Raw genomic sequence first — 7,340 nt, 5'->3', positions numbered from 1 at the left:
AATCATTATTTTATTTAGCATCATTGCGTGCCTCCCAACATCAAGATGAATGTATGATCTGGCCAGTGTCATCCAGTGACAAAATCACGTTAGAGAATGTGAGCATATTTCCGACCTGATCAATTCTAGTTGATGTATTTTATTTAGGTTTGGGTTCCTAAGATTTCCTCCATGAAAACATAGATGGTTTAACTTGGTACATTTCCCGCCTCACAAAGTGAACACAGACTGCATCTGAAACTGTAAACACTGAATCCTCAGATTCTAAAGCTGACCCGAGTGCATTCAGAGTAACCGACCTGGATACGTCAGTCATCTTTCAAAAGACTGGGGACAGTCGAACGGTGCCACGTTGGGCGGCGGCCCCCTTGACGTACCTGCGGCGCGGTCTGACCGGTCTATCGGTACCGATACAGCCGCGTCCTCGACCATCCCTTCAGCGAGGGAGCCCCGCACAATGAGGAACCAAAAGGGTGCGTCTGGGGGAAGGCTACCTCCGAGGCTCTCCAGTCCGCCCGGGCTCCCTCACACATACAGCTGTGTGTGCGTGCCACTAACGAGGGGATAAGGAGGTCATCTCCCGGTAAACAGACGGCCCTCCTGTGGAGCCCCGTCCCACAATGACCACGCTTCAGGACGCGCCGCGCTCCCGGGCCGCCGTGTGGGTGCCACAGGGTCAGGGAGGGGTCGGGCTAGCGTGAGAAAGGCCTGTGGTGTTTTATTTTCTTTATTTGATGGAACCATACGGTAGTGGCCGCTGCCCGGCCACTGGCCCCCCGTCTAGCCACACGCCGGCGGGTTGGACGGCGTGTGGCTATCGGGGGGCCAGCGGCCGGGCAGCGGCCACTGGCCCCCCGTCTAGACACACGCCGGCGGGTTGGACGGCAGGCGGCCGTTTAAACGTGGCTGTGGGAAGCAAGAAGTCTGTTCTGAAGAGGATCAATCGAATGTTTACCTGGTCTCTCCACTGATGCAAGCAATCAATAAGAAGAATATATTGATAAGATAAACTGATGGACGGTGGTTTTACACAAAACATGTTATTCACTTAATCATCAAGAACATTTTGTATGTAGTGTGAGCGCCAAAGCTAGTGTGCTCTGGGCTATATTAAGAATAACTTTCTGTGCTTTGCTTCTGAGCCAGAGCCGCTGAAAAAGACTGAAACAAAAGAAGCACCTGTCCCATCGTCAGCATGTTCCCACACACCCGTCACACACTGGTCTGCCCGGGGCCGACTGCGGTCAACACATCAGCAAAGTGCTGGACACTAGGTTGGGCGTCCGAAATAAAGCCAGCCAATAGAAGGGAGAACAAGGCTTTGATAAGAAGAACAAGGAGATTGAGAAAGCCATTGGCAATTGATTCCATTTATTTTACAATGAAAAAACAAAGGACGTGCTTCAAGAGGTCGGCTTCAACCGGGTCAAGGTTTAGATTGTTTTAAGTTTCAATGCAGCGTCAAAGTTGAAAGTCTATTTCAGCCACATTAAAAATCCCTGTGTAGGATTTGTATTCATGTTTTTATGCTGTTTTCCTCCTCCTTTATGACATTAATTGCCTAACATTAGCTGCCAATTTTGTAATTGTCCCCAAAGGACCCAGGGCCGGGAGTTTGGAGAACGCCTGGGACGTCAGCCAGCCTCCAGAAAATGGGTCCCAAAAGAAGGATTCTAAGACTTTGGGGTGTCACTCCATGTAAACGTGGTAAAGATGTGTTTGTAACAATGTCAATTGTTACAAACACATGGAGGATCCCGGGCTCCTCCAGACCAGGACGCTGGGTGCTGCTGTGGAAATATGGTTTATTGTAAAAGTTTGAAGACAACGATACATGACCTGTTGCTCCATGTGGCCATTCAGGCGATGTCCCTCTGTGTGCGGTGATGGTTGGTTAACCTGTGCAGACTGATAGCTCAACGTGCGACAGGTGTGCTCACTGATAGCTCAATGTGCGACAGGTGTGCGGCCCCGGAGTACAATCAGTGTGACTCTGGCCAGGTGAGGCCGCTTACACCCGCCCTCAGCTATTGTTGGTATTATGTGATCGTCAACAGAGTAATCTATGCCCTTTGGTCAGTGTTACTAAATAAGGCCGTGATTCTGAGAAAACAGGAGCCGAATCCTTTTCTCTGCCAACCGCTTTGTGAATGTTCCACCCAGCCCCAACGGTCGGAGGCCTTCATGTCCCGTCAAGGCGCCGTGGTCCTGGATGTGTTAACTGTAACTTTGAAACGCCAACTCGGCCGTATTAACTGGGTTCTTTATTTAATTTGTAAGTGTCTGTAACGGTTTAAAATCAACACTAGACTGGCCACTGTAAAGAACACAACTTTTACTTTACTATTTCAATTCCACAACTGTGTATTTAACTGAATTTATTTATTTCTGCCTCAGTGCATGCTGGGAAGGATGTAGCCCACCGCGGGATGCTACGATATCTAACGAACGATACGGACTGTCTGCTCAGCTTCCTTCAGTTATCAGCTGATTGGTCCCCAGTCCCACGGTGCGCTGGTGTGTATCCGTGGTAACCCTCACCTCAGTGCCCTCTCCTGGAGCCGGGCCGCTGCCCTTCTCTGACTTTGGCGGCTCAGGACGTGGATCGCCTTAGAGTGGTTGTACTCCGTGTACTGGTTTGTGTTTGTTGAGCCTCTGGCGGGGGCGGGTTTCATGTTTGTTCACTGGTCTGTAATTCACACACTTCTTCTAGACTCTTCTATCGATGGTCTGGCCCGGAGCGGACTCACAGGGCTTCTGAGTGAGTACTTTAGGCTGCAAATAGTGGCATACAAATATCTCCATCAGGCTTTTGTTTGTGATATATAAACATGATATTTAACTAAATGCCTATATAAGGGAAATGTCTTTGTAGAATACAAAGTATCAGCCTTTATAACAGCAACTTTACAAGGATATTAATTTTTCTGATTAAAAAAGCATTGATATGTTGCTTTGAAAAACCTTTACTACAACTATGCTCCATAACCTTTGAATAAGACTTAACATAACATATCACAAATCTTAACATAAATAAAAGCTAAGGTAGCTCAGGTAGGTCATTCCAAGGACATTATACACCTAGATGAAGGTTAAGTCTTGATAAGTGATAATGTTTTATCTTTGTTGTAATTTTAAGTAGGTCACAGATTTTAACTGGGCAGGTAAATTAGGATAGAATCCATTAAATACATGATTGGTTTAGAGTCCAGTGAGGACAATGAGTGGATATACATTAATACACAATCAAACTTATTTATTTTCTGTTGTGTATTGGTCTGTTTAGTTTTTTAATAAAATAGATGTATGCCATGTGGAGAAAGTTACTAAGAAATGGTTACAGTGTCAACGTGATGGTCACATCTCAGTGTAGCTAATTACTTAATTTGAACACTATGTTAAACAGCCAACCGTTGCATCCTAAACGTTTGTGTGCTATAATAAAGGAGCCCGGCTCAAAGCGCACTCCTAATGAGTGTTTGGTTGATAATGGCGTAGAAAACACAATACTATTGTTAAACAATATAAATTCCACTCATGTAAAACCATTATGTTAAATTCAAGCTCTTGTGTTCCTTAACTTATGTTTCAAACAAGTTGCGAGAGTAAAACTCCTGGCTCAAAGAATAGGGTTAAGAGAGGGGGGAACGTGAGGGGATGGCCTGGTGTTGGGGGACAGTGAAAGGGGCTGATTGTATCCGTCTCTTTCTCCCCGGGACAGCCTCGCTTGTAAAGAAAATGGAGAAAGATTTAGGGAGAGAGCGCGCTGGGTGCTAGGGGAAGCAGCTCGCTGTGCAGCTGCTCTGGATGCCTTTGGATTACATCAGAGTGGCTGAGAAAACAAGAGGCAGCGAGAGGGAGAGAGGGTGAGGAGGAGACACACTTCACACATCACACATGTTTCCACTGCTTGCTTTCTTTCCTAAGTACACACACAGACACACACTTGGACACGCGCACACACACACACACACACACACACACACACACACACACACACACACACACACACACACACACACACACACACACACACACACACACACACACACACACACACACACACACACACACACAATAAGTATTAATCACACAATCATGCAGTCACCAGTCACCACAGCTATGCCCCGCTGCGGAAGGCTACAGTTGTCTACGGTGAACTCATCTGTAAACTGCCCACACTGCATTGGTTGATTAAACCTCAGATTATAATGTTCCTTTAATTTTTCCAATCAAGGATGTTTACCATACGTCACGGGGTGTGTCTGAAACTATGAATCCTGAAAAATAAATGTTTATTATTTATTTTACAACGGAAGGATTATCAATAATCTAATAATCTTTCGAAAAAATATATGAATTACGCAATTGTTTTTATGTAACGTATGTTAGACTAGACTCATCTAGACTCATATTGTGTCTCTGAAGTTGAAGTGCTATGACCCCTTAATGCTCCCATTTGAACGTGATGTAAATGTACTCTGTTTAATTCGCTGCCTTTGGTTTCCTGCAGAGCTCGAGTCGACACCTCCAGGGCGGCCTTCACCAAGTCAGTCACTACAGAAGAACACTGCTGGTGACGAGGTATTCACAATGATACTATTGTTATTATCGAGAAAATAATTTGTTAACTTAAGCTAATTATACAGGCTCAAACACTTTGAGATCGTAACAAAACGTTTCACGTCAATTTACAGTACATTCCCGCTTTCATTTCTCCAATATGTCATAATTATAATTATTGTCATAATAATCCCATGTGTAAATGATGAATGAATCGCATGAATGTTTTAGTCTATACCTTATCTTATATACCTTACCTCATATACATTTACATTTAGGGCATTTAGCAGATGCTTGTCAGAAGAAAGAGAACCAACAACATATCGCTGTCGGTACAGTAAGGATGTTGATAGAACCAAGGGCCAAGCACTAACCATCACTAGGTTAACCCATTCCACGTATACAACAGAGATAGCTAGGGTAAGATGCTACACAACCGAGTACCACTTTAAAGTGCCAGGATGTACAACATACACCTCACCTTATTGACCTTACCTTATATCCCTTGGAGCCCCGTTCTGGGTCTTGTAAAGGTATTGTCGTGTTGTCGTTTCAGACCATGTTCTCTGGGGCTCTGATGGTGTTGCTGGTGGTCCTCATCATGTGCAGGAGGGTCATATGGCACGGGATCTGCCTGCTGATTGGTCGGATGTTGTTTAACGAGCCTGTGAGGGATAAACAAAAAACTAATAAAGTTTTGTGAGACCAACGCACCGACTGAGTCAATCATTTTATCTGATTTTCAATGACGAGTCTTCAGCTCATGGAGCTCAGGGTGAGACCACAGGTGGATCAGCGTTGTGTTGTGTGAGGAGAAATGTTCATGAGTCAATTGGCACAATATTGAATAGCTAAAAGTTGTTGTAGGATCTTTGATCATATTATATATGAGCCCTTTTCATCACATGAATGTAAAGATTAAATAGATTTACAAAAGTTCATGAGATTTAAAATGAACTAGGAAATCATTTATGACCCTGACTTTCACTACTGAGGATGCAGATATTATCTGAACGACCAGTCTACCCTGTAATCATTCATGATCGGCCCACAACGCACAGGGGCGCCACCTGCAGGCCAGGGGGGGAACCCTGTTTACTCCAAATGCAACTAGTTGGAAGTTCCCGAATTATTGATTTTTGAGGAAATTTGGGGGAAATGAATCGACCCATACGGTCCATCATCCTCTAAATCACGGAGGATGGATAGTGACTTGCGTACTTACTTACTTGCCATGCATCCAACGCGCCAGCAGAGGGCGGTGTGGTACCACAATAAGTGTTGTGGTAATGCGGTAAACCACAAGCAGTCGATGGCCCTACATTTCATAGTCCACTGACCCTAACCCTAACCCCATCCATGACCTAACCCTAACCTCTGAGTCGAATCAGAGGCGGAAAAGGCAGTACTTGCCCCTACCATCCATCCTACGAAAAAAAGATGAGCTGCCCGCACATTGGTGACTTCCTGCTCCCGGCCACTAGTCTGCCTCGAAGCTCATTGATTGGACACAGAGGTGGCGCGTGTATACATTAGGTATCCTATGTAATACCTTGACTGTAGCTCTTGAGTCAGTTAGCACAATATTGAACAGCTTAAAACAGTCATCTCTTCGATCATAAGCCCTTTTCAGTACATGAATTTAAAGATTTCATATATCACAATAGTTCATGTTTTCTTTGTTAAGTTGTTAATAAATATATATGGCATGAATCCAAAAAGGAAGAGTCGACTGCATCCATGAGGGGTCCTACAGTATGAGGAGGAGGGTGGCCTATATACATGATAGTAAACGTTATTTAATGTAATGACGCGTCTCACAGTATGGCTGGTTGAGGTTGGACTTGAACCGGCGACCCCACGGTCATGAGGCCAACGGACTACTACCACTGCACTACACATATCCCCAAAAGGTCTTATATTAGGTGTTACAGATGGTCAGTTTAGGACGGTACACTTAGAGATGGTTAATTTAGGTACTAAAGCCTAGAGATGATTAGATTAGGTACTAGTTAGAGATGATTAGTTTAGGAACTAGTTAGAGATGGTTAGTTTAGGTGCTAGAGATGGTCATTTTATGTACTAGGCCTATGATTAGTTTAGGTGTTAGAGGCGGTTGGTTACGGTGTTAAGATGATTAGTTTAGGTCTTAAAGATGGTTAGGTTAGAGGTGGTTAGTTTAGGTTAGAGGTGGTTAGAGTCGGTTGGAGGTGGTTAGTTTAGGTTAGCGGTGGTTAGTTTAGGTTAGAGGTGGTTAGTTTAGGTTAGAGGTGGTTAGTGGTGGTTAGTTTAGGTTAGAGGTGGTTAGTTTAGGTTAGCTGTGGTTAGTTTAGGTTAGAGGTGGTTAGTTTAGGTTAAAGGTGGTTAGTTTAGGTTAGAGACGGTTAGTTTAGGTTAGAGGTGGTTAGTTTAGGTTAGCGGTGGTTAGTTTAGGTTAGAGGGGGTTAGTTTAGGTTAAAGGTGGTTAGTTTAGGTTAGAGGTGGTTAGTTTAGAGGTGGTTAGTTTAGGTTAGAGGTGGTTAGTTTAGGTTAGAGGTGGTTAGTTTAGAGGTGGTTAGTTTAGGTTAGAGGTGGTTAGTTTAGGTTAGCGGTGGTTAGTTTATGTTAGAGCTGGTTAGTTTAGGTTAGCGGTGGTTAGTTTAGGTTAGCGGTGGTTAGTTTAGGTTAGAGCTGGTTAGTTTAGGTTAGAGCTGGTTAGTTTAGAGGTGGTTAGTTTAGGTTAGAGGTGGTTAGTTTAGGTTAGAGCTGGTTAGTTTAGGTTAGCGGTGGTTAGTTTA

General features: G+C 44.3%; 1 long non-coding RNA gene across 1 annotated transcript; it reads left to right on the top strand.

The window, feature by feature from the left end:
• Positions 1 to 2,115: 2,115 nt before the first annotated feature.
• Positions 2,116 to 5,295, top strand: LOC130403515 (uncharacterized). Its single transcript, XR_008904105.1, has 5 exons — positions 2,116 to 2,275; positions 2,398 to 2,761; positions 3,722 to 3,866; positions 4,514 to 4,584; positions 5,120 to 5,295. It is a non-coding gene; the product is annotated as an uncharacterized LOC130403515 (long non-coding RNA).
• Positions 5,296 to 7,340: the final 2,045 nt, after the last annotated feature.

The sequence above is a fragment of the Gadus chalcogrammus genome, chromosome 14 (genome assembly GCF_026213295.1).
Source record: "Gadus chalcogrammus isolate NIFS_2021 chromosome 14, NIFS_Gcha_1.0, whole genome shotgun sequence".
Taxonomy (NCBI): Eukaryota; Metazoa; Chordata; class Actinopteri; order Gadiformes; family Gadidae; genus Gadus; species Gadus chalcogrammus.
The sequence above is the reverse complement of the archived record's forward strand: the minus strand, read 5'-3'. Positions and strand labels throughout refer to the sequence as shown.